This window comes from Salvia splendens, chromosome 18 (assembly GCF_004379255.2).
Source record: "Salvia splendens isolate huo1 chromosome 18, SspV2, whole genome shotgun sequence".
NCBI classification, from domain to species: Eukaryota; Viridiplantae; Streptophyta; class Magnoliopsida; order Lamiales; family Lamiaceae; genus Salvia; species Salvia splendens.
Genome location: NC_056049.1, coordinates 3,049,479 through 3,057,808, shown reverse-complemented (window position 1 = coordinate 3,057,808; position 8,330 = coordinate 3,049,479). Strand labels below are relative to the sequence as shown.

The following is an 8,330-nucleotide window of genomic DNA, read 5'->3' as shown; positions in this document are numbered from 1 at the left end:
TTGATGTGATTTTGTTATTCCATATCGAGATGCCTTTGAAACATGATCAATGTTCCTTCATTGAAATCGCCTACGTTTATAAATTTTCGTGGTTGATCATCTTAGGCGATGACATGTTTGAACCACTGTCCTTGATGCCCAGATCCTTTCAGTTTAATTGGACAACTGTATTGTCCTATTTTGCAGCTTACTATGGGAATTTACAGTTAATTCATTTCCATCCAGTTTTCATGACCTATCTCATGATTATTTCTAGCTCCCACCAGGGGTGAGCCTCAGCTTCTATGAGTTTGCCTGGAACCAGTTGAACTACGTAGTTCTTTGAATGAACTCAATACTTACCTTCAAGGTCGATTATCGACGAAAATTCATATAAGTTGAACAAGAGATGTTATTCTAGTCCAGTTGGGTATTCAGTAGCCCTTCAAACTTTCAGTCATACTCTCTTGTGTGAATAATAATCCAAGTTAAGACTATTAGATTAACCATCGAGTTATTGATACGAGGTAGCAGAAAAAGGCATGGTCTCAGTTTCTTTCAGATACGCATAATAAATACGTCCCCATGGAGACACGTGCAGGAAATGATGCACCAACCAGAAGCGTCGCATAACCGACAGCAAAGCGTTAAATACTTCGAATCTACGTACCGCTTGTGACCAGCAGGTGGAAGATCGAATATTTTGTTGTATAGAGAAGCAACTAGCCTTGAGTAGAGAAATATCAAGGAATATTTGTGGATTAAATGATGTCCGAAGACGTAAAAGACCTATACGGTAGTTTGAACGATCAAAATGCTTACTCCGAGTAAGATAAGTAAGCCACAAGAACAAAGACTCAATCATGGGCATGTAATGAAAGCCATGGAGAAAGTACGAGTGTATTCGTAGTTTATGTTTGACGGAACAAATCTCATCAGCAAAAGGGATTCGTCTAAGAGGTGGCCAGGAAAAAGGCTAAAGCTGGAGAGACATTCGGGAAGAGGAACGCGTGATAGCACCGCTACCCTCACCGTCCCTACTATGAAGGGAGAAATCGAATTTTCCCTTTTAAGAGAAGTTATCACAAGAGAACAGGATTTAGAGCCCTATAATATAGAGCAAGGGCAAACGTTGGCAATAACATGCGACGAATTATTCTACGATATGCCACGTCTCAATTAAACGGCTCAGAAAGGAGCTGTCGATAGAGTTTTGTGTTAATCTAGACACGAGATCTAGATCACTTTGGAAAGTCATGCTAGATTATTTCACCATGAATCGCTCAGTCGAACCAAAAAGGGCATGGAGACAGTAGCGTTGGGAGAAAGAAGCCAACACCTCCACATGCACTAAACCAATATTCAAGGATTGACGCGAGTAGAACAAGTCTGTACTAAATCATGACGAAAGAGTCGCAGTAAGCTCAAAAGCACCTTGAAAGCGGTAAAAGTAGACTACCTCAACTGAGCGAGAGGTTACGAGATCATTATGGCAACTCAATGACTACCTTTACGATCGATGCAAGCGTTAGAGAACTCAATATCAGTCGATGAAATCTAAGATTAGAAATAGCCTCATCACCCAGACGAAATGAATTACTAAAGGAATGACTTGAATCAGTCATATTATCTCAGTCACCATATAGAATGTCGCTCAAGAAATAAGTAGAACTTAAGATCCAGTTACAAGAATAAGTAGACATGGGTTTCATCAGACCCAGTGTATCGTTTTTGGGCGCATCAGTACTCTTCATGAAGAAGAAGGATGGGACTTTGCGAATGTGTATCGACTATCGAGAGCTAAATAAGTTAACCCTCAAGAACAAGTACCTCTACCGAGAATCAACGACCTCTTCGACCAGCTGCGAGGAGCCAGCGTATTCTCGAAGATGGGCTTGAGATCGGGTTATCACTAGCTGGGAGTTCGACAAGACGGTATACCTAAGACTGCACTTCGCACCAGATATGACCATTACGAGTTTACTGTAATGCCTTTTTGGGCTTACAAACGCCCCAGCCGTGTTCATGAACCTAATGAACCGCGTGTTCCGCCCATATTTGGACAAGGTCGGCCTAGCTTTTAAAGACGACGTGCTCATGTACTCAAAGAACAAGAAGAAACCTGAGGAGCGCTTGAGAACTACGTTAGAGACGTTAAGAGCCGAGAAGTTCTATGCTAAGTTTAGCAAGTGTGAGTTCTGGTTTAACAAAGTGAACTTTCTTGGACACTTAGTGACAGCAGAAGGGATCCGAGTAGACCCTGCTAAAGTTGAAGCCGTGCAACGTTGGCAGTCACCAGCGACGCCTAATGAAATTCGGAGTTTCCTAGGACTGGCATGATGCTACCGAAGGTTCATTGAGGGGTTTTCTAAAATAGCGAGGCCGATGACTCAACAGCTCAAGAAAGGAGTTAAAGTCAATGGGACCCCAGAATGTGAAGCAAGCTTCCAGTTGCTAAAGGAAAAGTTGACCACAGCGCCAGTTCTAGCTGTGCCAGAAGCGGGAGTCAACTATGTGGTGTATACAGATGCATCGAAGGTCGGACTCGGGTGCGTGCTGATGCAGAAAGGCAAGGTGATAGCATATGCGTCACGCCAGTTGAGGCCGCACGAGTTGAACTACCCGACGCACGACCTGGAATTAGCAGAAGTGGTACACGCTTTGAAGATTTGGGGACATCACCTCTATGGAGTTCGATGTGAGATCTTCACAGATCATAAGAGTCTCAAATACTTCTTCGAGCAGAAGGACCTGGATATGAGACAGCGCAGATGGCTGGAACTAGTCAAAGACTACGACTGTGGTACAAATTACCACCCAGGCAAAGCCAATGTGGTAGCAGATGCCTTGAGCAGAAAGACTGCGCCTCAAGTGGCTACTTTCCTCACCCTAGAGGAAGAGCTTATCCGGGAATTCGCCAAGATGCGACTGGAGATAGTGAGAGCCCCGGAGACAGTGGACAGCAGAATATCCACCTTGGTCTTAGAACCAGATTTAAGAGCTAGAATCATTGACGCCCAGAGATACGATGAAGCCCTAGAAAAGGTTCGTCTCAGAGTGAGGACCGGAAAAGGGGATTGTTACCGCGAAGAGGCGGATAATGCTCTCACTTTCAAAGGAAGACTATGCGTACCCAAAGAGGAGGCACTTAGGAACGAGGTCATGAGTGAAGCTCATGAGACACCCTACACTGCCCATCCTGGGAGTACAAAGATGTATCAGGACTTGAAGAAGCAATTTTGGTGGGATGGCAAGAAGAAAAGCATAGCATCGTTTGTAGAAAGATGCCTGGCTTGCCAGCAAGTGAAGGCGTTACATCAACGACCCTATGGAAAGTTACAGCCTCTCGAGATTCCAGAATGGAAATGGGAGCATATAGCAATGGATTTTGTGACAGGATTGCCAAAATCACAGCAAGGAAACACTGCCATCTGGGTGATTATAGATCGACTCACCAAAAGTGCTAACGTCATACCAATTCGTATCACATACGGATCTGACAAGTTGGCACAGATTTATGTGCAAGAGATTGTGCGCCTACATGGTGTACCAGTAACGATCACCTCAGATCGAGATTCAAAATTTACTTCTAGATTTTGGATAAGCCTACAGCGAGAGATAGGCACTCAGCTGAATTTCAGCACAGCATTCCATCCACAGACAGACGGACAGTCCGAAAGGACGATTCAGACATTAGAAGATATGTTAAGAGCCGTAGTGCTCGACCGTGGAGTAAGCTGGGAGTCAGTACTTCCACTTATAGAGTTCGCCTACAACAACAGTCACCAGGCAACTATTGATATGGCCCCATATGAGGCACTATATGGGAGAAAGTGTAGATCACCACTCTACTGGGATGAAGTTGGTGAGAGAAGGATTCTCGGACCAGACTCGGTAGAGGAAATGATAGAAATTGTCCGACAAATCCGAGGGAGAATCAAAGAAGCTCAAGATAGACAGAAATCCTATGCAGATGCTCGCAGAACGGATTTACAGTTCAAAGCAGGAGACAAGGTCTTTCTGAAAGTATCCCCATCGAAAGGGATAACCAGATTCGGCGTCAAGGGCAAGTTGAAACCGCGTTTTATCGGACCTTACGAGATCCAAGAAACAGTCGGCCCTGGGGCGTACAGATTAGTGCTCCCGCCAAGCTTCGAGAATGTTCACAATGTGTTTCAGGTATCACAGTTGAGGAAATATGTGTTCGACCTCAAACGCATAGTACACCAAGAAGAAATGGCGTAAGAACCAGATTTGAGCTATGAAGAAAAGCCAGAAGCAATTCTGGACGGAAAAGTAAAAGAGTTGAGAAATAAAAATTTTGTAACAGTGAAAGTCCTATGGAAGCAACACGGCCACGATAAGGTGACGTGGGAGCTCGAGGACCAGATGAAAGAGAAATACCTGCAGCTTTTTGCCTAACCTAGACAAAATTTCGGGACGAAATTTTTGTTAAGGGAGGTAGAATGTAATAGCCGAGACCTAGATTCTCGAGAATTTTGAAATAAATACTAGAAATTTATAAAGAGAAAAGAAAGAGTGTTCATAGCTTTGAGCATACAGAACACAACAGTTAGTATATCCAGCTAAGCCTTGAATTTACAGATGTTGATTAAAAAAAAATGAAAGAGCATTTGTTTATTTCTTGAGTAAAAGAGGTACAAGATTTCAGAATTTCAAGCTAATAAAGTACAAATGCTTGAAAAGTAATACACACCAAATAACTATTACACGTTAAAGAAAAGAGAGTTTTCAAGTAGAACTACTCGATTACACTATAGAGAGAAAAAGGAAAGTGTAAACTAGCGTTGGGCCTCTTCAGCACGGGCTTGCGGCCCAGATCTTTTCGATGGTCCGATGGGCCGAACTAGAGGGGCAGAGGAAATAGGTCTCCCTTGTCCCTGCCAACCGCACACAAAATGGAATTTAAGTGCATGAGATAAAAGACAAACTAGCACCATGCATTAGAAAAAGGAAAGAAGAAACTTACCTTTCAGAAAAATAAGAAAGAGCTGGGCCGGGAGAAGTAAGTCAGCCAACAGCACTTCACCTCAGTGGCTGCACTCTGCAAGGCTGCGTCCCTGCAGCTCGTACTTCACTCGTACCTGCCATAAACCAACAAAAGTAATGAATAAACCTAGTACAACACCTCATGTGGAGACAAATACAGTTAAGTAGTACAGCAAGGGAATGCAGGGAATAATGCACCTTTCCAGCTATGATATCAAAGCACAACCAGGAGCCAAAGGCTCATCCAACTCACGAGTACACCCTGCGATTTTACTGCAGAGGGAACAACTACTAACCAGCCAGCAATTATAGCCAAGTACACCAGCCTTTCTCAGGCTTTCAGTTAGACAAAGGTGTATAAACAATCCCAGCTTCACCCTCTCTCAATACCACAACTCAGTAGCAAAGAAGCAAGCGAAAGAGAGGGAGAAAGAACTGAGGCAGAGAGGGATCGAGCAAGAGTAAGAGCAGCCTCACTCAGCAATCACAAGAGGTAAATCCTCCAAACCATACTAGCATCATGTAGCACACAGTAGATAGCTAAAGCATGAGGACTTAGGGACAGAAACTCAAGAACATAGGAGTATGCCTTAAATCCACACTTCACGACAGAATCGAAACTTCCACCACAGACTCACCCCCCCGATGAAATAGAATCAAACCCAACAGAATGCAAGAGAAATCCCCTAATGCTCAAGTTACAGTATTATTGAAAATTCGCAAGTTTCATTTATCAACGCTAGAGAATTTTTAAACGAGAAACTTAGCTTCGGAGGGAGAATGGCTCTGGCCGAGACGTCGTGCCGCCAGAGGCGGAAACGCTGGACGAGAGGTAGTGATCCGACGGCGGGGTGTCAAGAGCGGTGGCGAGCCGAGACCGCAGGCGTCCCCGGCGTGCAGCAGCGGCAACGGACCGCACCGTGTCCAGCCTAACCTCCTGCGAACAGCGACGGCAGGAGCCTCGCGAAGCTGGACCCCCCCCCCCGCTCGTCCTCGGCAGCGGCGGCTCAATGGGCTCGCTGGAAGGGGGACAGCACCGACGAGGGGCTGCTGCTTCGATGCGACAGAGGGGTGGATCGACGGCGGAAAAGAGGCAAGCTGAGGCCACGCACCGGCGAGCCTAGTGTCGCGACAGCAACAGTACAGCCGAGAGGGAGAGAGATCTTCTTGGCACCAATCGTCCCTCGCTGGAGACGGAGGTAACGGAGACGGTTTCCATTGGAGCCCCGCCGCTGCTAGGCGGACGGAACCGCGTCTCGCAGACCCGGAAGGAAGACGATGAGGCGCGACAGGGCATCGATGGCGGTGATGAGCGATGATGGCGGTTCGGCGCAGAGGTGACGGAGTCAAGGGATTCAATTTGGAATTTGGAGATTTGGAGTTGTGTTGTGAAGAAGAAATGGGAGAAGGCTCGACGAGTGAGAGTATAAAATTGGGCCTCCCCAATTTTAGAAACTTGGGCCTTGGTAATTTATTTTGTTTTTGGGCCTTTGCAATATAAAGTAAACAGTTGGGCCTCAGTTTAAGGAAGTAAAAGAAGTGGTTCCATAAAGTTTTGGGCCTGAAGAAATGAAATATACGGGCCAGATTAAATAAATCCCCTAGCTGGACCCGGAACTTAGTTGAACCCTTTTCCCTAGATTAATTCTAAGAGTTAATGGAATTAATGCCTTAAGCCACGGAAGGAACGAAATGTTAAGCCGTGTGAAGTAATAAGCGAAAAATATTTAAAGCAGACTTTTTGGTCACATAAAGTATTTTCTTAAAATACCTTAGACAATGTGGGAAATGCTAATACCCGAACAGTTCGGCCAGTTCCGAATAAATTAAATCGCAGATTTAATTAAAGAATTTAGATCTCTAAGATTTAGGAAGAAAGAGATAAAATAAAATAGCACACGCTTAGGCATGCATTCATGCAAGATACACAGTTATTTTTAAAGCCTAATTTAAGTATATTAAATTTTGTAAAGGAACGTCATCGCTCGACGAGTAGTCTCAGGACAAGGAAAACACCCGTTTTGCAAAAGTTTAAGCAATTGAGGTGGGGTTTCTCTTCCTTCTTTTAAAGCATGCTTTATGTGAAAATATGATTATTTGAATGAGTTGTCATGCCATGTTTTGTTTTATGATTGCCTATCTGTTGGCTATGCCAACCCAGTTAAATCGAATTCGGGTCCCAGTAGGTCAGTAAATCCTACTCGGACTAGTGTACACATAGGGACCGTGAGCTAGCGCTAGGTTGGCCGGTCCGTGGGTCGTGAGCTAGCGCCAGGTTGGCCGGCCCAGTGGTCGTGGAATGTGGCCACATTCCCGATTCACGCAGCTGATATGGCATATCATCAGAAGTTTAAATGACTGCAGTCTATTTTCAGAAAGAAATAACAGATTTTAGTGACCGGGATAGATTTTCAGTAAAACCCCGCGTTCACTCAGCTTGGCTGACAACTAAAAGAAAAACAGTTTTCGGCATGAGCCCACTGAGTGCATCAAGTACTCAGCCCTGCATTTTGTTTTCCTTAATGTGCAGGTTGATTGTTGTCGAAGCCGAGGAGGTGTTGGGACAGAAGACCAAATAAGTAGGAAGGTAGCGGGTGTAGTATGTCTTCATACATATTACATCTGTCTTGGTACTCTTCCGATGCGCAAATTCAGAACATTCATTTAACAAAGACAATTTCCCATAACTACTCTGATTCAGCATGATTTGTACCCTCAACACACTTCAGACAATGTTTCTTTTGATTTAAGCATCTTATGACGAGTTAAGACAGTTTCAGTATGTTTTAGTCGCGGTAAAGCTACACTTTCTTTGACTAGGGAGATGTGGTCGTGACAGGAGTACATTGTAGTGTGGTAAATTCTGAAATCACATTGACATATCCATGTGGAATAAGAGTTTTCACAAGCTAAATAGATTCAAACAATTTATCGTGAATGGTTACAATATTAGTCTGAGGTTATGCTTGTCGTAGCTAGAAGATATTGCGACAGTGGTGTGGTACAGCAATAACATTGAGTATATGTGCTTGATTATGCACTATTTTAATGTGTTAGCTAGAAATGACCTCACTCTAACTGATCTTCACGGCAATTTTGAATACAAAACATGTTTCGTTGACCCTAACTATACTTCTATTTTTTCATACGTCGATGTGTAATCAATGCTCCCAACTCCCATCTGTTCCATCCAATCCTATCTTGTATTACCAAGGAGCTAGGACAATTCAGCAAAACAGACTTCATTTGTTATTATGTTAGCACAAATACATTGTACACGTGTAATATTGACTAGGCTAGCTGTGATGTTAGATTTTGTATAAATCCACTTTCACTGCTAG

The 8,330-nt window shown here is 44.0% G+C and overlaps 1 long non-coding RNA gene across 1 annotated transcript; it reads right to left on the bottom strand.

Annotated features, from left to right (window-relative positions):
- Positions 1 to 4,602: 4,602 nt before the first annotated feature.
- On the bottom strand, positions 4,603 to 5,410 carry LOC121777167. The gene is made up of 2 exons (XR_006045392.1): positions 4,970 to 5,410; positions 4,603 to 4,880 (listed from the first exon to the last, which is right to left on the bottom strand). It is a non-coding gene; the product is annotated as an uncharacterized LOC121777167 (long non-coding RNA).
- Between the last annotated feature and the right edge of the window lie 2,920 nt (positions 5,411 to 8,330).